Source organism: Diabrotica virgifera, chromosome 6, assembly GCF_917563875.1.
Source record: "Diabrotica virgifera virgifera chromosome 6, PGI_DIABVI_V3a".
NCBI lineage: Eukaryota > Metazoa > Arthropoda > Insecta > Coleoptera > Chrysomelidae > Diabrotica > Diabrotica virgifera.
The window spans coordinates 163,848,597-163,870,881 of NC_065448.1; the positions used below are offsets into that span (position 1 = coordinate 163,848,597).

The following is a 22,285-nucleotide window of genomic DNA, read 5'->3' on the forward strand; positions in this document are numbered from 1 at the left end:
TACGGTCAATGATTTAAATTAGACATTGACGTTAATGGCCGGGCATTGTCGTGAATGTCCATTTTCCTTGGTTATTAACGACAATGGCCGGCCATTAACGACAATAACCTTAAATATTGGCCAATGTTGTAAAAACTTAACGTAAAATTAGATTTTTCATCAATAACCGGTCAATAACGACAGTGGCCAGAAGCAAATGGCCAATGTTAATAAATCGATGCCTCAGAAGCCAATCGGTGTAAGTCAATAAGTGTTTAAAATGAGATACTAAGATGTTTCTGAAAGTAGTTGCAGAAATATAAGAAGTAATTATTAAAAACAAATAAAACGTCTTTATTTATCATAATATGGGTATTAACATACTTATAAATACAAACAAGGAGATAATAATATTTTTATATACTTCTTCTTCTTCGTGTACCATGTCCTCTCAGAACGTTGGTTACCATCATAGCTATCTTAATTTTATTCACTGCCACCCTAAATACCATGCTTGTATCAACACCATACCAATCTCGCAAGTTCTTCACCATGAGGTTCTTCTTCGTCCTGGACGGCGTTTGCCTGATATTTTTCCTTGTATGATATTTTGTAGCAACCTATTTTTATATACAGTATGGTGCAAATGAAAGGAATAAATTCGTTATTTCGTAAACCGGCGACTTTAAGAAAAAATCCCGAAACAGGTCGATTTTTATTTTTATATTATGATATTCTGGCATATATGGCATACTAGTGACGTCATCCATCTGGGTGTAATGACATAATCGATGATTTTTTTAAATGACAATAGGGGTCGTGTGCTACCACTCGTCATTTGAAAGGTTATTCAATTCTCTATTCAGTAACATAATTAATTATAAAGGGTGTTCAAAAAAAATTTTTTAATTAAAATATTTAACAAAATAAAGAAGAATGTCTGTAATTTATTTAATTCAAAATACATTTTACTGCTGACATGAAGCAGAAAAAAATGTTTATTTCACAAATAAACAATGGATTTTCGCTTAAATTAATGTTTAAACTTCCAAGAGGCAGGTGGCTGGCAGGAGCTGGCTTGATCATTGAATTTCATTCTATAGTACTTTGTTGTTTTTTTAGCATCCGGTGTTCTCAAAATATTTTCGCTTCTTTAATTTTACTTATTCGGCTATTGTATTCGTCACAGTTTAAAAATGATTTATTGCCATCACGTTTTGACTTGACTATTAAGTTTATATAATTATTAAAACGAGTGCGCACATCGTTGATATCCATGATAACACTTATTAAATATATTTACGAGTAATTTCAGCACGAAAACAATACACAATTTACACACATGAAGAAAACAATAGTAAACCTACACATAACCTATCTTTTAGTCAAAATTTCAACATTGACAGATTAACAACGGGCATTGTCGACATTGGCCGGGCAATGATAGAAATGTTATCAAGAATTTAAAATTATCATCAATGTCCAATTTCTATGGACAATAACGTTAATATCCGGCCATTGTCGACAATGACCAATTCAACCGGCCGTTGTCGATATTGGCCGGCCAATAACGTTATTGGCCGGAATTACGTTATTGTCCGTAACATATATGTGCCTAAATCTATTATACTAAGTTTTCACAAAATGAACATATTATTATTATACTGTCTCATTTTTTATGTCCCTACTTTTTGGGACAAGCTTAAATAACAGGAAAACGATGCACTTTGTTAAATATAGACACTAAACATTTTAATAAAGTACTTAAAGGTAACTATCAAAAAGCTATATAAGAAGTCGATAGCATCAAAATTAAGCAAGTTATCATGGAAATAAGAGGACCCTTTCAGATTTTTTAGGGAAGAATGAAAAATGAAACATACGTCATTTCCACAAAAATTAAAATTTATAGTAACCCATTAAAAACTTTATTTATTTTAACTTGAGTAATAACTTCAACAATTGTGACCGGTTTAGAATGCATATTTTTGAAAAAAAAAATACGATTAAAAAAAATTAGAACTTTTCAAATTTTCGTGAATTTCATTTTCTTTTGATAATAACTCCAAAAATACTCGATATACTTAAAAAATGGTGGAGAACAAAATTTTAGTTTTAACTTTATTTAAGCTTTTTCTTTTTTTAATATTTTTTTACGACAAAAAATAACCGAGATAGAAACATTTAAAACCTAAATTTTACTGCGAGAACCATGTAAGCGGGGCCCTTTCACCTTGTATTTAAAAAAAATAAAGGATTTAGAAAATTATGTTTAATACAGTGTTATAGACCTTTTACTTAGCTTTGTAATGGTTTTTGGATAAATCTCATATTTCAAAAATTAACGGAGTTATTTTAAAAAAAACCAATAACATTTTCTTTGAAAAAATTTTATAGCGGAGATTTTGTATGTATACAGGTTGTGGGAAGTCCAATTAGTCGTTTGTTGTAGGAGATACGAAAAAAGTTTATTTAGGTGAGATTGGGGCATAGATAATATCAGAATTTAAATACATTTCCAAATATACAGGGCCACCCATATTGACAGGATGAAACAAAATTATCTTTTGTTTAATGAAACACCCTGTATATTTTTACATTTTTGGATTCTACTCTATGTTTTATTTTTTAAAATATCAGGTTTTGTGATGTTATACGAAGTAGTTTAAAAGATAATTACGTTTTTTTTTTTCAAATTTCATAGCAATATTCACCCCCTGTATAATTGTAGTGATTTGACATCAGAAAATCAATTTATGTTCAAGTGATTTTTAATATAGTATATTATTGTTAAAAATTATTAATCTAGCAAAACGTTTAATTTTAGCTAATACAGGGTTGGTCGAAACTGAATGAGTGTTTTCTCAAAGTTTGAGAGTATGAGTTTTCTCAAACGGAGCAGCCTGTAATGTCTGTAATGAGCATTGTAATGAAATGCTATTGTATGGCACTTTATTATTTCCCACCCTGCCAGTGAGAACTGAATTTATTTTTGAAATCCCTAACTTTATGTCTTTAATTATTTTAAATATTGTAAACGATTAAAAAACAATCAAATTAAATTGAAATGAATAACCAGTGTATATCTTCCACATCTACTTCATATTTAACGTAGCCTGTACCATAACATTGCACAGATTATTATCCCTGTATAGCAACGATATACTATGAATGTGACTTCATACTTGAGAAATGTCCTATATGCAGTCTCACAAAAAAAAGGGATTCCTCAAACATAATATATATGCAGACAAAATCAGCCAAAGTGATTTGCGATATCTAATTAAAGGCCGTACCAAGTTGGTTTTGTTGAATATAGCATGAAAGCACGACGATACTTTAGCGATAAGCGTATTTTTCGTAGTAGCTATAGTATGTTGTTTTATATTATGTATTACCTATATTCAATTAGTTTTAGTATGTTTCGTTTATCTAAAAAAATGTAAAATAAACAAAAATTCTGTTTTTCTTGTAGTTGTTTTTTCGTATAGATATTGTTTTATATTGCAGTAAATTGAATTTAGTTTTAGTATGTTCCGTTTGTTTGTAGAATTATATTAAATTAGATTTGCTTTAATTACTAAAATAAATAAATATTAAATTATATAATTTTATGTATTTGTGGAAAAGGAAACCTAGCATTAGCGGCCACATTTCTATAACGGCCAATTGTTTTCTATTTTTAGTGGCCGTTATTGTCAGGTTTTACTGTACCAATAATATTTTATTAAATTATGAAATATTATTTAAATAAAAAATTTATAAACTTGATAAAAGAAAGTTTGCTTAGAATTTACTCCTCTATCTAATTATGGGGTTATTTTTAATAAAATAGTGTTCACCCATGAGAAGGGGTAACATGCACCCCCAGGATAAAAGCGCAAGTTGGTACTACATCATTTTTGTTTCTTGAGGTATCCTCTAACTACTTACCAATTTTCATGAAAATTGATGGAGGTTCAACGAAATCAGGGGTGAAAACCTTCAGTGACTGCCTTTTTGGGAATATAAAAGAATATTTTTTTTCGTGATTGTCGATTTGCTAATTTTCTGATTTTTGGTTGCTATAAGGTTTGAAAAATTAATAAAAATTATAAATCATGCACATAAATGTAAAAAACTATTTATTTTACTTAATTAAACGAGATTGCTTGAGCCAGAATGCTGAAATCTGCATTTTTATCATTAAAAAAAAAGGTGGATTTCACCCCTAAAATGCAGAAAGCGCAACTTGGTGCCATATCACTTTTGTTTTTTGAGGTATCCTCTAACTAATCAACAATTTTCATGAAAATCGATAAAGGTTCAAAGAAATCGTGGGTGAAAACATTCAGTGACTACACTTTCAGAAATATAGAAGAATAAGGTTTTCGTGATTTTCGACATGTTAATTTTCGGATTTTTGGTTGCTATAAGGTTTGAAAAATTAAAAAAAATGTAATTCATGCACATAAATATAAAAAAAATATTTATTTTTCTTAATTAAACGAGATTACTTGCGCCATAATGCGGAAATCTGCATTTTTTACAATTTAAAAGTTAGGGGTGTATTGCACCCCTAAAATGCAAAAGCGCAAGTTGATGCTATATAACTTTTATTGCTTGAGGTATCCTCTAACTACTTACCGATTTTCATGAAAATCGATGAAGGTTCAACGAAATAGGAAGTGGAAACTTAAAGATCTAAAGAGAAATCTAAAAAATAATTTTTAAAAAAGGGGTGTATTTCACCCCTAAAATGCAAAAAGCGCAAGTTGGCACTATGTCACCTTTGTTCCTTGAGGTATTCTTTAACCACTCACCAATTTTTATGAAAATTGATGGAGGTTCAACGAAATCTGAGGTAATAACTCATATCCACCTTCATTGACTCCACTATTATCAAAATTCGTGACCCTTTCAGGGATTTCATCACTAGGCCCGTGAGGCCCCTGCCTCGGACTCGCATTTTAATGGGACTCGGAAAGAAATTTTTTTTATGGCAGTAACAAAATAAATTTTCAAAATTCTGTCATTTTACGAACAGGAAATGATAAATAATGACTCCACTGTTAAATTTTCAAGCGACTTCGCCTGTCACAAGTACATCTCCGTCATCTCCTATAGAAATCGACAATGTCAATAACTCTAGGGAATTGACGAAAACATTTAAATCTGTAATTTCAACAATATTTTATAAATAATCGACCGAATCAATATATGTATTGTTAAAATTAGTGAATGTGTTGGTGAATACAAATGGATAATAATAAATCCAGACATTTGCAAAGTGCGATTTTTTATAAAATTAAGGAGGGGGTATGGTTTGAAATCAACATATCAAGCACATTTTTGTGAATTTTTTTCGAAACTATGGTAGAATTATTTTATTTTTAAATTAAATAAACACATTAAGTACAATTCAAAGAATATTTAAGAAAAAATTCAATCCAAAATATTGAAAAATAAGCCATTGGCGACAAATTTTGGCAGGCAGCTCAAAAAAAAATGGATTTTGCGGTGGATATCAGAACTCATCACTGGATTATACGAAACAAAAAATTCAAAAAGATTTTATTAGGTTATGAGTTTCACGAGGTAACAACGTCGAGTTTTTTATTTTTAATGATTTTTGAATTTTTGGTATCACTAAAAAGTCAAAAATACGAAATTTTTGATAAAAACTTTGTGAAAACCAACAGATTTAATATTGTTGAACAAAAAATAAGCACAAAACGAAAAATATCTCGACGTTGTTACCTCACGAAATGTCTAAAGAAAATCTGTGCAAAATATCAGGTAGATCGGCCGAGTAGTTTTTCAGTTCCAATGTCCACCGCATTTGAAAAAGCAGTTTTGAGAAAAATGCGTTTAAAGTTTTGACAACTGCATCTTCATCTTCTTATTTGTCTGCCAAATCGTAAAGTGATGAACATTGGAATATGTTTTTTAAATTGGGGAGTAATCTAAAAAGGAGAAGGCGAACAGTTGTTTAACGTTTCTCACTACGCTCCGGCGTGCTGGCGCGAAGCCGCGGCAAAGCGAGTCGAAGGTAGGGATATTCAACACCCTGTATCTCTGGTAATTTTACTCCGATTATTTTGAAATTTTCAGAGAGTATTCTTGAAAGTATGCACTTTTATTTGAAATAATAAAAAAATTTAAATATTTCAAACCATACCCCCTCCTTAAAGCTAATGGGGAAAATTTTTTCGCGAGTGGTTAGTGTACAGTCCTAAATATAGCCGTGTTTATTGTTGCGTTTGTAAACTGATTTCTCTGACATTATTGCTCTTCTAACTTTTGATTAGTATAATGACTGGAAAAAAATATCAATAGGACAGTTATTCAACATGAGCGATGTCCTGAACATATTTTTTCATCAATTGGTACGTTAGTCAAGAGAAGTAGTACAGCAGGACAAATTGTTGTAACATTAATGGAAAAAAGTATTTAGAAGAAAAGGAACATTGGAGAAAAGTTCTTCAACAAATAATAGCAACCATTACATTTTTTTCCAAGAACGGTGTATCCTTTTATGGTTCAACAACCAAATTATTTACAAAAGGAAATGATATAAAATATATATACAGTGTGTCGCATTTAAGATGAAGACAGTCCTATATTTTGGTTACTAAAATAAATACAGATTTGAAGTTTTGCACAGTCATACACGTTGAATGTTCACATTTTTTTAAGACACTCAGCTGAAATTTAAATTTTAAACACAGACTACTGCAACTCCTCAAATAAGGGTAAATTTTCGATATTTTGCTTCACGTTATAGAGATATCAAAAAATATATATTTGAAAAAATTGTTCGAAATATTATTCTAACTCCACATACCAAATTTCATGACAAAATTCGCAGTCTTAGTTTTTTCATTATTTGTAGTCAGGACCCTAAACTTAAAATTGGCTGAGACGAATTGTCTGGTCCCGAGATCTCCGGACAGCTGGGATGAATTTTAGGGTCCTGACTACAAATACATAGGTACTGTGAAAACTATATATATATATAATCGGTTTATAACGTTCTACGACGTCTTCCGATTCCCAATCGCCATTGCTCTCGATCGTAGCACATGTCTTCGTTCAAGCCTCTTTCTCCGATTTCCCTATGGATTCCTTCTATCCAGCTTTTCCTAGGTCTTCCTCTCTTCCGCCGTCCTTTTGGTGCCCATCGTAGCACTTGCTTGGGTAATCTGTCTTCTTCCATACGTTGTACGTGGCCAAACCATCTTAGTTGCTTTGTTTTTATATCGTCCATTATTGTATGCTTTACATCCATTATCTTCAATATTCTTGTATTTCTGATTTTTTTGTATTCTTGATATACCAGCAGATCTTCTCCAGAAGTCCATTTCAGTTGTTCTGAGCATATTTTCGGATTTTTCTTTAAGTGGGCAAACTTCGCTGCTGTATGTTATAATGCTCTTAACAATGCTGTTATAGATGTTACGTTTATTTTCTTTGGAGATACTTTGGTCCCATAGGATTTTGTTCAATAATGCGATAGCTTTCCTTCCTTGTGTGCACCTTTCTTGGATATTCTTGTCCAACGTTCCATCTTGTGTAATTGTAAAATTGCGAACTGTGAAAACTAAAATTGCGAATTGTGTCATGAAATTTGGAATGTGCGGTTAGAATAAGATTTGGAGGTACTTTTTCAAATAACTTTTTCCGATATCTCTAACGTGAAGCAAAAAATAGAAATTTTACCCTGTTTGTGGATTCGTAGTAGGTCGCGATCAAAAATTAAAATTTCATTTGAGTATCTTAAAAATATGAAGCTTCAACTTGTATGGCTGCGCAAAACTTCAAATCTGCAGATATTTATTTTGATACCCAAAATACAGAGCTGTCTTCATCTTAAATGCGACACAATATTTAAACAACGTTAATTGTTTAAATATAAATTTTATTTATTGTTAATAACAGTTTAAATTTCTGGTGCTACTATATTTCTATTAAATAATTACTTCATTTAAAAAAGTTATTATTATCATGAAGAGAAGTATCCATTCTCAAATGTGGTCTCGAGGTAAGGAAGTACAAAACTCAAAGAAGTACCACAAAATGTGGTACTTCTTTGAGTTTTGTACTTCCTTAGTTATTATTATTATTAAATCATATTTAGGGGCCAGAAAAAATTGTGTAATGCCTCGGGCCTTTGAAGTAAAATAGGCTCTGAACCCTTTAATCCATAAATGTGTAATTCTAAATAAAGAAAAACCATAATTTACCTGCACTATCACCGTAAAAACAAAATAACTTTCACTATTCACAAAAAGTCAACAATTACCAGCAAAAACTCAACTCGAAACCCACAACTTCGTAACCGAATGGACAGATATGTCACGGCCCGGCTCACTGCGATCCTTCGCAGGTGAGATTCGCAAGAGAACTAACTGATCAAAGGTGGATGTTGCGGGACTTGCGATCTACACCGGTTAACATCATGATTGTCGAGAGAAGACAGTGAAAACAAGTGAAAATCGGTAATCATTTTACTTTACTTACTACAAAAAAGTTTCGATGACGTAGGGATGTTATAATTTAAATTATTACAAAATATGGAAATGGCATAATATAGAATAGACGAAGCAATAAAGCACTAAATTGTGACTCGAAGCCATGATATAATATTGAAAAACTGCATACAACAAATGCATTCTTAAAGTGCATCTCAAACAGACAATAAAAAAAATTTATAACTCGTCAATTATCGGCGGAAATGAGTTTAATTTTGTTACTCGGTGTTTTTTGGGGTCGCTGAAAACGAATATGACGTCGTAAGTGAGCTCCGGAGTACCTGATGCCCAGGGTACCTACTGTATACCTCGTCTTGTGAAGTTTTCGGCAAATTCATTAAATATTAGTCAAAAATCGTTACTCGGGGGTTTTTTGGGGCCGCTAACGACGAATATGACATCAGAAGTGATTTTCTGAATACCTGGTGCCCAGGGTACCTACTGTGTATCTCGTCTTGTGGAGTTTTTGGCCAATTCATTAAAAAATAGTCAAAAATTATTACGCGGGGATTTTTGGGGCCGCTAACGACGAACATGTCATCAGAAGTAATTTCCGGAGTACCTGGTGCCCAGGATACCTACTTCTTATGGAGTTTTCAGCATATTTATTTAAAAATTAGCCAAAAATCATTACTCAATTTATTTTTGGGTTGCTGACGAAAAAAAAGATATCGGAAGTGATCTACGAAGTACCTGGTACCCAGAAAAAATTAGTCAAAAATAATTAGTCACGAAATAAACAGTAGGTACCTTGGACACCAGGTACATCAGAGATCACTTCCGATGTCATATTTGTTGTCAGAGACTCAAAAACCCCTGAGTAATTGAATTTTGACTAATTTTTTAATGAATTTTCCAAAAACTCCAGAAACGAAGTAAACAGTAGGCACCCTGGGTACCAAGTACTCCGTAGGGCACTTCCGATGTCATGTTCGTCGTCAGCGACCCAAAAATCCCCGAGTAATGATTTCTGGCTAATTTTTTATTGAATTTGCCGAAAACTCCTTAAGAAGTAGATACCCTGGGCACCAGGTACTCCGGAAATTACTTCCGATATTATATTCGTCGTTAGCGGCCCCAAAAACCCCCGAGTAATGATTTTTGACTAATTTTTAATGAATTTGCCGAAAACTCCACAAGACGAGGTACACAATAGATACCCTGGCCACCAGGTACTCCGGAGATCACTTTTGACGTCATATTCGTTTTCAGCAACCCCAAAAACCCCCGAGTAACAAAATTGAACTCATTTCCGCCGATAATTGAAGAATTATGAATTTTTTTATTGTCTGTTTGAGATGCACTTTAAGAATGCATTTTTTGTATGCAGTATTTCAATATTATATCACGGCTCCGAGTCACAAAGTTTCCTGGCGCATTCACGAATAGAATGCAAAAACAATTATTAAGATTCGGAGGTTCAGTGCTTTATTGCTTCGACTAGAACGTAATACTTAAGAAAAAACAACATAAAAATCTTATTAAATTAAATAAGCAAATATGTAACACATACAGAGTGACTTTTATATTCAATCTAGAACGTTCCATACCAGAAGATTTTGAAATATTATGGACAAGGCAAAAGACATCGCTTCAATGGAAAAACAAATTCAATTAGATTTGTTTTGCGTAGTCACATTCGTATTATCGGGTATATGTGAAGGGAAGAAAGAAGGTATGTCAAGTTACGGTCAAAAATAAGATAATCACATGACCTATTGTAGACAAGGCGAAAACGGCGGGTTCGTTGGGAAAAATATTCCCATGAGATTTTTTTGCATAATAACATTCGTGAGACATCCCAGAATAAGGTTCAAGAAGTCGCCCACGTGAAAAGTCCAATTTTTTTAACAATTTTTTTTAATCAAATTTGAAAAATTAATATTTTTGGCCCGGACAATTTTTTTTAGTTTTTTTTGAACCATTCTGGACAAAAAGGTCTGTTATAATTTTTTTGTAAAGTTGATCGTTTTCGAGTTATAAGCAATTTAAAAATAAAAAAAAAACGAAAAATGGCAATTTTCAAAGCTTAATAACTCAGCTAAAAGTTTTTATTATGAAAGTCAGATAGTGACTAGATCAAAGTTTAAAGTCTCCCCTACAAGATCCCGAAGAAAATTTTGTCATTTTTTATTACTAAGCTGTTATTTTTAAGTAATAATAATGAGCGCCATGAAACAAATTTCTTCAGGATCATGTAGAGGGGGCTTTAGGCTTTGATTTAGTCACTTTCTGACTTTCATAATAATAAGTTTTAACTGAGTTATTAAGTCTTAAAAATCGCCATTTTCGCGTTTTTTTAATTTTAAATTGCTTATAACTCGAGAACGATCAACTTTAGAGAAAAATTATAAAAGACATTTTTTGTTCAAAATTGTCCAAAAAATCTAAAAAAAAAATCTAAAAATTGTCCCGGACAAAAATATTGATTTTTGCAATTTGATTAAAAAAAATGTTAAAAATAAAATTGGACCACTTTTCATGTGGGCGACTTCTTGAACCGTATTCTGGGATGTCTCACGAAATATTTTTCCCAACGAACCCGCCGTTTTCGCCTTGTCTATTGAGAAAAATTTGATAGTATGCTTCTTCTAAAGGTGCCTATCTTCTAGTAATGTTGGCGATCACATTGGCCCATGTTATTCTATTCACAGCAGCTCCAAATAGATCAGTTGACTTTATACCAATCCACTTCCTAAGATTTGCCAGCCACACCCAAACTTATATGAAATCATCTGATATTTCTTATTATTTCGTGCAAATGAAAAAGAAACGAACACATGAAGTGAAACAATATTTATTCTAAAGCAATTTAGTAACAAATACATAACAATTAAATAAAACAATAAAGTATTTAAAAAAAATAATAAATTGAAACTACATGTTTTAAAGTTAATAGCATAATAAATTTCAATGTAAAACGAATAATGTTTAAATTGTTTTTATTTATTTTTTTGTTTTTTTTTTTTTGTAGTCGGTGTTGTCACCTCCAGTATTTAGGCAAGTGCAAGTTTCAGTTTGATTGGGCACGCGCCTAAACAAATTATCAACATTTTGTTGTGGTAGGTTGCTCCATTCTTCAAGAGCAGCTTGTACTAGCCGTGCAGTGTTTTGTGGATTAACCTGGCGAGCTCTAATTTTTCTTTTAAGCATATCCCACAAATACTCTATAGGGTTAAGCTAGGGTGAGCAAGCTGGCCACTCCATACAAGGGATACCTTTTGCTTCAATGATGTCTCTAGTCATTCTAATGGTATGTGGAAGCCTATTATCATGCAAGAAAATTAAATTTTCTCCTGTTGTACCTCTCCAGACCCTAACTACAGGTTATCAACATATCTGTGAGCAGTTAAAGTTGATTGGATGAAAATTAAAGGAGTTTTTACGGATCAAAATTCCTCTTCAGAATCAGAACATTACACTTCCACTTGTTAATTTGGGATCAGATCTGACAGTTTTCGTTCTTGCTTGTCTTCTTCGACCTCTAAGTACACGATTTCGTGGGTCATCTGATTTTACACAAATCCTGACAATTTCTGAAAATAGCACATTTTGTCAATTCCCAATGTTCCAATTTTAGTGGTGAAGACAATAATTTAGGCGATCAATTTTGTGCTGCATGGATAACTCGGGAACTCATAACTGTCTCCTGCTGTATACTTCTTGACACGAACTCTTCTTCTTCTCGTTTCAACTGAAACAGTTACACCTGTATCTTCCTTAAGCTGCCTTCGGAGCTGTAGGTGAGAAATGGTAGGGTGTTTTCTAGCTGATTTGACAATGAAATTATCGAGGGGAGCTTTTCCTACCTTTTGGCGACTTTCCCTTGCTTTATTATTGAACATTCCTAGTTCCTGTTCCCTAGCATAGGTTTTGAACAAAACGCCCCAAGTTACGCCTATCTCTGCAGCTACATATGTCCTTCTGAAAACATGACTTGCTTCACAAGACCAATAATTATTAATCTTTCCAAGGGCTGTTTTATCCATTAGGCAATTGCCTAGGGCGGCACAAATACTATACAAAAAATATTTGTATATAAAAATTATGAATCTAGGTTCTGTCATTAAAGAGTATCTCTTTCAAATTACTTTACCGCAAGGAAGCCAAACAATTTTGCCCAAATAAAACATAGGTATAAAGAAATAAGAAAGAGAAATTCAATTTGACGAGGGAGCCGATGATGAACTAAACTTTTCATCTAGTGATGAGATGAAAATCCACACATTCTATGTTATAATCGACACTCTGTAAGAGACCTGAATAGACGTCTGAAATCTTTTTTTTTTTTTTTTTTAATTAATTTGATGGCTTTGGTAGGGACCAATTAGCCAGACAATTTTTTCTTTAACTATAACAATTCTTTTTGTTTTTTATTTTTTTTTTTTTTTAATTTAAAACTCATCCTTCCTCACGATTACAATGCTCAAAATATTAGTAAGGTAAGATTAATGTGTGCAAATTTTTCTTTTGTTTTCTTTATAATTTAATTTTTACTTATCTTTTTATATGTATAATTTGTTTTGCTTTTTTTTTTCTTTATATTCTTTTTTACTATTGTTTTTTTTTTGTTTGTTTTTTTTTTATTATTATTTTTTTTTTTTTTTTAATTTTTTTTTAATTTTTTTTTTAATTTTTTTTTTTTTATATTTTTTTTTTATATTTTTTCGGTGCACACGTACAAAATATAATTAGTTGCAGAATTGCTAACAAAGATGTGGTTAGTAATTTACAATTTCATTTTGCACCTCTTGGTGTGATTATATAAGAAATACAATATATTATTATTCGTATTGAAAATTATACAATTTAAATTTATGGGTAAAAAAATGTTGTTATTAACTATTTCATTATAGAATTTATCAGTGCTTGCACTATTTAATGAACACCCGAGTATAATAGTCTGAAATCTTATCGACTTATTTATCAACGTTTTCGTGTTATTAACAGATTTTCCAAAATTAAGCAATGAAGAAACTATTAAAGAAGCTGAAAATCTGATACAAAATAAAGACGACCAAGATGCATCACTCATACATGAATGAATTCACTTGAAGGGTATTTGGATACCACAATAAAATCGCCATTTGATATATCTTAATATTTAAAGAAGGGTTAGTACAGTCACTGAAGTTGGATATGAGCTATTACCTCCGATTTCGTTGAACCTCCATCAATTTGTATGAAAATTGGTGAGTGGTTAGAGGATACCTCAAGGAACAAAGGTGACATGGTGTCAACTTGCGCTTTTACCCTGGGGCTTGCCACCCCTTCTTGAGACTGAAAACTATTTTATTAGAAATATCCCCTGAAAATCATAAATTTTATTAGAAATTCGATAGAGTGACACATTCTAAGCAAAATTTGTTACATAAAGTTATTAAAATAAATCAAAACTTTTTGTGTTATTAAATACCAGAGATTTTATTTTTCGTGAGAAAAATGCATGTTTTTTACCAATTTTTCAAAAATAACTCAAAAACTATAATATTTTGCAAAAAAGTTATTATTATCAAAATTAAAGCTAATAGAAAACGAAATAATCTCCGTACTGGAAAAACATTTTAATGTTAACTAAAAGTGAGTTATATGTAACTGAATGTATATTTTTTCGGCGAGTATCATTTTCAAATCTAAGTATTCAGCTTCAATAACGGGAAAATGATGCATTTTATAACATAACCTTATTAAACATTTGTCAAAGTACTTATAAATATCTATCAAATGAGCCCCCGAACAAGTTGATAGCATTAAAATTTATGCACCAAATATTTTTCAAAATTTATCTTTTAAAAATTTTTCCAAAAAAGTTATTGTTTTTTTTTTAAATAACTCCGTTAATTTTTACGATGTCAGGTTTACCTAAACACCATTTGAAAGGCAATTTTAATGGCTATTAAAAAATGTTGAACTTAATCTTTTAAACCCCTATGGCCACGATTATATGGTTCTCGCAGCAATATTTAAGCTTTAAACGTTTCTATCTCGGTTATTTTTTACTCTACAGAAATAGTAAAAAGGTAAAATATTTGATTCAGAAAAAACTAAAATTTGGTTATACAATACATATTTTACTTTTTACGTATATTAAGTATTTTTGGAGTTAAGTATTATCAAAAAAATGAAAATTACGATAATTTTAAAAATTCTGATTTTTTTAAATTATATCTTTTTTTCAAAAATATGCATTCTAAACCGGTCAAAATTGCTGAAATCATTACTTATGCTAATATGTATAAAGAAATTCTTCTAAGGATTACTATAAATTTTGATGGAATTTTGTGAAGATGGCGTATGTTTTATTTTTCACTTTTTCCTAAAAATTCTAAAGGGTTCTCTTATTTTCATCCTAACTTGCTTCATTGTGATGCTATTAACTTCTACTGGGTATTTGATAGGTACTCCGAAGTACTTTGATAAGTGCTTAGCAGTTATATTTTATAAAATGCATCGTTCTCCTGTTATTTAAGCTTGAATACTTAGATTTGAGTACTTGTCGAAAAAATATACATTTAATTACCCATAACTCGCTTTGAATTAACATTAGTTTAGTTCTTTAAATGAGGAGTATATTCAGCTTTTATTATCTTCAATTTTGGTAATAATAACTTTTTTGTAAAACCTTACAGTTTTCGAGTTATAGGTGAAGAACCGCTTTAAAACATGCATTTTTTACGAAAAAATAAAATCTTTAAACTTTAATAACTCAAAAAGTGTTGACTTATATTAATAACTTTACATAACAAATTTGGCTTAGAATTTGTCTCTCTATCGATTTGTGGTATTATTTCTTTCACCCCCACTTAAAGTGGTAGTTTTCCCCACCTACCCCAGGCTGTGGGTGAAAAAACGTGATATAATTCAGGAATTTTTGAAACCTATCAGGTGTTGTAAGGGATGATGCCAGGAATATATTGTACTAAAATGTAACCAAAAATTTTGTGCGGTTTTTTATTTATGACGATTTTCATTTGTTAAATTTACAATTTTTAAAGATTTTTAATTTTGCAGCTTAGGATATTCATTTTAGAGAAAAACGTTTAAACAGAAAATTGTAGAAAATTAAAAAACCTACAATTTGAGCTATGGCAAGTTTAATTTCGTTAATATGTTATTGCAAAACAGCCTGCGAAAGGTCCAAAATGGCCGTTTTTTGCAATTGCCTTATTTATTGTAAAAATAACTTTTATGTATTTTTTAAGCCTTTAGAATGAAGATCTTTCAGTAAAAAACATAAAAAAAAATTTGTAGTGCCCGATTGGTGAATTTGTTGTTTAGATATTATAATTTGTTTATCCCCAGAGGTCAAATGTCCAAGGCTATAACATTTTGAAAAAAAATCGTACAGAGTTAATCCAAGGTCCACTCTCCTTCTAATGACTTATATTTTCATGTTCTGATGTAAATAAATGCATGTAACATTTTTCAACCTATTATTTCGGGTTTGAAAATAAGGGGGCAAATTTCGTTATAAACATTTAGAACTGAAGCCGCCCCTGTACATCCTATGAGTTTTTAACTTGCAGCTTATTATTGCGGCAGACAAAATAAAGATTCGAAACTGAATAAAAAATTTCTACGACCAACTGAAGCCGAGATAATTGTTTTTGTTTTCTTAAATCGTAGTGACTTTATTTATAACAATTAAGAAATTATTTCACAGTCATTGATTAGAGAAAGACTTATATTATCTTAAAATAAAAAAAATTTTAACCGAAAATTACATTTAATTATTAAAAATGATTTTTAAAATGTAATGGAGATTTATTTTCCGTTACGACTATGATTTATTGTGTCGGTTGCCCTTAGCAAGGGCTAGCAACTTATAATACATTGTATCACGGTTTTTGCTTTAAATTTTAAAGCACCGCTTGGATTTACATGAAATTTGGCAAACACATAGATAACATATCAAAGAATAAAAATGATATTGGGCCTCTGTGTGCTTTTGTCCTGGGGGTGAGTTTCACCCCTTATGAGTGGTGAAAAAATATATGTTCAAAATAGGTTCGGAAATGGATAAAACGTCTAATTCTAAGCACTTTTCGTTCTATAGCATTTTTTCACCAAGTTAATACCTTTCGAGTTATTTTCGAGTAAATACCTTAATTTTTCAACAACAAAAAAAACACGTTTTTATGCGGTTTTTGACAAGTAACTGAAAAAATAAGTGTTTTATTGATAAAATCATCATCATCATTTGGCTCTACAACTCTATGTGAGTCTTGGCCGCGTTTACTATTTCCCTCCATTGTTGTCGGTCCTGAGCAGCTATTTCCCATTGCTGTACTCCCATTTTGCGTAGATCGCTGGCTACTGTGTCCTTCCATCTCTTTCTTGGGCGACCAACTGACCAGTCTTTCGTCACTTGATCTTAGTACGTGACGCGCCCATCGTATTCTGTTTGATTTAATGTAGCGTACTATGTTTTCATCTCCGTATATTGTCTGGAGTTCATCATTGTGTCTTCTTCTCCATTCTCCTGTTGTCTCTTCTCTGCAAGGCCCATAGATAGTCCGCAGTATCTTTCTTTCAAGTACCAGTAATTTTGTTGTTTCCCGCTGATTCAGAGTCCAGGTTTCGCTTCCGTACGTTATTGTGGGACGAATTATTGTCTTATATACTCTTATTTTTGCTGGTCTTGAGAGTATTTTTGAGTTAAGTAGGGTCCTTAACGAGTAATATGCCCTGTTTCCTGCAATAATCCTGGCTGCCACGTCCTTTTCATGGTTATTTTCAGATGTTATGATCGCTCCCAAGTACTTAAATTCTTTGACAACTTCAAAATTGTATTCATTAATTGTTACGTTTTGTCTAACCCTTGGTCTTGGGTTCTTCGTAACCACCATGTACTTGGTCTTGTCCTCGTTGACCTTAATACCAACTTCCTTGGCTCCGTTCTCGAATAGGGTGAAAACTTCTTTTGCATCTCTGGTGGATTGTGCAATTGTGTCCACGTCATCCGCAAAGGCTAATAGTATTTTTGATCCTTGGGCGGCAAATCCGTTTGTCAGTTGTGGTTGAGCTTTCCTTACTGCATGTTCCAGTGCGAAGTTAAACAGCAGGGGGGCGAGAGGATCTCCTTGTCTAAGTCCTGTGTCAATGAGGAATTCCTCCGACGTGTTGCTGCCAACTCTGATTCGTGCGGAAGCGTTCTCCGTGCTCACCTTTGCTAATCGTACCAGTTTTCCAGGTACTCCCATTTCTACCATAGTCTCCCACAATGCTTTTCTGCTAACATTTGAAAAAATGGGTTTTAACAAAAATATATGTTAAATAATTAAAGGCAAATTCATAATTTAATACATTTATTCGAATATCTAGGTACACATGTCTTTATCACGAAATACTATAATCGACTGACTCATTAAATACTTCATTATCCATATTCGGGCATCTATGCTGTTTGTCAGAATATCCATTTCTTTTAGCCATCCGTCAGGGCCGGCGTAGCAAATATTCTTTACAGTCGGCCACGCTTCCCTTATCCACGTCCTCGTTGATCCGATGCCACTGATTTACCTAGATCATAAAAAACATGTTAACTTTAAAAGACAAGACTATGAAATAAATAAGGCACATGCCATATTAATAATGGGACTACTATCTAATAATTTTACATTAAATCTAACAGGAGTCATCCATCCATTTCATCTTAAGTTGGACCTGAAATATTAGCTTAAGATCTACAGCTAGTAAATTTCTTTTAAAAAAACATGCTACACCCATAGTAAGAAAACAACTCTTATAAGTTCGCTTCTAAATTATGCAATAAGAAAGCAACTCTCATAAGTTCGCTTTTTTAGTAAATTACATTAAAAACAACATGCAATAGGTAAACATGCTATACTAATAGCAAGACAACAACTCTAAGAGTTGTAAGATAAGAGTATAAGACCATAAGAGTACAAGACTTATAAGTTCGCCTCTAAAATATGCAATACCTGCAATAAGAAAACAACTCTTATAAGTTCGCCTCTTCAGTAAATTCCATTAAGCAAAACATGCAATAGGTACCTACAGTCAGAAAAGAGCTCTTATAAGTTCGTTTCTTTAGAACTTGCCCTCTCCAAACCCCTTACCATGGGTTGGAAGAGCCGTGGTCTAAGAGCTTGTTTCTTATACTTTTGTGACCAACCATCTTAAGAGATCCGTTTCGTTAGGACTTTTAAGAACTCGTTTCGTAAGAGTTCTGTTGCTAGCTATCTTGGAGATCCGTTTCGTTAGGACTCTTATAAGTTCGTTTCGTTAGAACTCTTGTAGCTAGCTAACGTGTGATCCAAAATTATTGTCACCACAGGTGGTTCTGAACTACAGAGATAGCTATACAGTGCATGTCTATTCTTAATTCAGATATATTTTCCAGTTTACGTCAACTTTGCAGTGTACGTCAACTTAACAAGAAAAGCTAGGTTATGTAGAGATGTTGGCGATGGATATATTATACAGCATCTTGTTTGATTGTATTTATTATTGTTACTTATAATTTCATTAATTCTTTTATTTTTGATTAAAGTGCTGTGTTAAAGGTTTTGACTGATTGTTTTATGTTTTATAATGTTTATCAAAATTAATTGATAAACCAATGATATAAATTCAGATTAAAACAAGACATACGTAATTTTTTTTTGCACAGCTAGCTTTGATCACAATAATTGTGGATCGCTCGTTATCTTGGAGATCCGTTTCGTTAGGATCCAAATCCCCTTTGGATTCAGAACTGACGTCAGTATTGAAAGGTTTCATCTTATCGTTAAATAACACCTTCATTTTTCTTTTGAGATCTCACGGAACCTTGAGGATCCTCGATTACGTAACGATCATGATCTAAAACACTTTTTAATGATATAAGGATCAGGTAATTAGGGAGTCATTCGTTTGACGTCCTCTTGAATTCTTCGTTGAATTCAATCACTTTGTCAAATGTTTGCTTTTATTTGACCTGGTTTGCATCAGTCATTCGTTTGACGTTCGCTTGAATTCTTCGTTGAATTCATTCACTTTGTCAAAAGTTTGCTTTTATTTGACCTGGTTTGGATCAGTCATTCGTTTGACGTCCGCTTAAATTCTTCGTTGAATTCAATCACTTTGTCAAATGTTTGCTTTTATTTGACCTGGTTTGCATCAGTCATTCGTTTGACGTCCGCTTGAATTCTTCGTTGAATTCAATCACTTTGTCAAATGTTTGCTTTTATTTGACCAGGTTTGCATCAGTCATTCGTTTGACGTCCGCAAATATTTTCGATAGATCGCCCCGGTCTGCCTCCTGTAATGACACTTCGTTGGCCAGAACAGCATCGGCTATACCTCTTGGTTGGTAACCAAACATTACTTCGTATGGCGTTTTTTTCCTGTGGTTGAATTCTTCGTTGAATTCAATCCCCAATTTGGAACGAATTCATCTCAAATAATCTCGTCTTCACTGCAGGATAATAAAGAAGCTACTATTGTACAATTATACCTTTCCACTTGTCCGTTTACTTTAGGAGCAGCAGTGGAATTCATAACATGTTTAGGTACATTACGTAGACGCAAACACAAAATCTGAATATAGTTACGAACGATTACAGAACGGAACGAACAATGCGACTTTACTACACACACAATACCGTCTCGCAACGAGAACGAACTTATGTTATTTAATAAGAGTGAAGACTAAGACCATTGTTTGAAAAATAATTTTTTAATAGTCTTTTCTAAACAATGCTAGACAGTTTCAAGTAAATAAAGGATACTACAGATGCCTGTTGGTTTCGATAACACGACAAAGAGCGTTGTCTGCCATGCCAGTCATTTTTACTAAGGTATATTATGTATCAAATTACACAAATACGCATTATCTCTCATTGTATAATGTGTTTGACATTGAAAATTGAAACGAATGAACTACCTATAGGAATTCGCTAAAGCGACAAATTTTTACGAAGAAAGTTTATTATGATAAATAAAATTAGCCTGAAAAATATAAGATATTATAGTATTCCAACAATATGTTTATAAGGAAAGATAAAAGAAAATATTTTAAGATGTTGAAAAGAAATTGGAAAATCCAGCATAAAGGACATACATTTTTATTGTTGTAATGTTTGTCTGATAAAAATCGGTCCAAGTTAGCCGGACTTCCGGGTTATCGGGGGCCGACTTATCGGGGTTCCACTGTATTTTCTCTAAAATACAATGCATAAATCTTTTTGGGGTCTATATATTCTTTTACAAATTTAAAAATACTTTCTTCCATATTTCTTTGGGGTAAAGTAACATAAAATCTATTTTTATCAAATATTTTTTCATTTTTGCATTTTATTTTATTTATTTCTCCACCTGTTATTATAATTTGATTTTTATAAGTATTTAAAGCTCTTTCGGTTATGGGTATACCTAGAATTGGATTTTCTAAAGAAGTATGACACGTTTCTAAATCTGAGTCTTCTGTTTCTGGATTTTCGAAAGGGGGTCGAACTTGTATGTCCGAAATAATATTTATTTTATTTGTTGATCCATCATTTAGTAAGGAGTCAAGGTCTCCTTCTGAAAGTTGCGGTAAATCGTCTAAGTTGCTTAGTTCATTATCTATTATTTCATTTATGTCGCCTAAATTAACATCCATCGATTTTGTCTCGATAGCATTCAAGTCGGAATCTATTTTAATTCTAGAAAGTGCGTCGGCTACTTTATTATTTTTTCCTTTTAAATATTGAATATTATAATCAAATTCTTCGAGCTTAAGTCTCCACCTTACTAAGCGAGAGTTTGGCTCTTTAAGTGAGAACAACCACTGAAGGGGTTTATGATCAGTTAAAATTTGGAATCTGCGACCGAAGAGATAAAGTCGAAAATATTTGCAACCATATACAATCGCTAATAACTCTTTTTCTATGGTTGAATAATTAATTTCGGCTGAATTCAAAGTACGTGAGGCGTAACATATAGGATGGTTATCTTGCATTAGAACAGAGCCTATTGCGAAATTAGAGGCATCTGTTATTAATTGAAAAGTTTTATTAAAGTCAGGATAAGCTAAAATAGGTTCTGAAGTTAAAAGATTTTTACAAATATTAAAACAGTCTAAGAATTCTTTATTGTGGATAACTTTCTGATCCTTTTTCAAACACATGGTCATAGGTTTCGTTATAGCTGCAAAGTTTTTAATAAATTTTCTATAGTATCCTAACAAACCTAAAAATGATTTTATTTCTTTCTGCGTACGAGGGATAGGAAAATTTTTAATATCTTTTTTGGATTAGGCTTAACTCCGTCTGGGGTCACTATATGCCCTAAAAATTCAACTTCCTTTCTGAGGAATTCGCATTTATCAATTTGTATTTTTAATTGTGCATATTTTAGTTTTGCAAACACTAATTTTAAATTTTGAATGTGCTCTTGGAGACGTGCTAAAAATAATTATATCGTCCATATATACCATACAGATTTTATTTTGTAAATCCTTTAATATTTCATCCATTACCCTTTGGAAGGTAGATGGTGCGTTTTTTAAGCCAAAAGGCATTCTTAAAAATTCGTAGTGTCCATTATTAACGCTGAATGCTGTTTTTTCTATGGAGCAGGGGCTCATCTCGATTTGATGAAAACCGCTAGCTAAATCAAGAGTAGTAAAATATTGTGCTCGTCCTAATTTGTCCAATATTTCGGTAATATTGGGTATCGGATATCGATCACTAATGGTTTTATCGTTAAGTTTCCTATAATCTATAACGCAACGAAATTTTTGTTGATTGGAAGAATCGAGTTTCTTCTTTACGATCCAAAGCGGCGATCCCCAAGGACTGCTGCTG

General features: G+C 32.1%; 1 protein-coding gene across 4 annotated transcripts in view; it reads right to left on the reverse strand.

Moving 5' to 3' along the window:
* LOC114328375 (uncharacterized) overlaps positions 1-8,357 on the reverse strand; it is a 985,491-nt gene extending 977,134 nt beyond the window's left edge. For 2 of the 4 annotated variants that reach the window (XM_050654288.1, XM_050654283.1), the window contains exon 1: positions 8,205-8,357. The gene's annotated coding sequence lies outside the window, so the exon portion shown is untranslated. The remainder of the gene's footprint in view (positions 1-8,204) is intronic. The other 2 variants (XM_050654289.1, XM_050654284.1) reach the window with 1 other exon arrangement.
* Between the last annotated feature and the right edge of the window lie 13,928 nt (positions 8,358-22,285).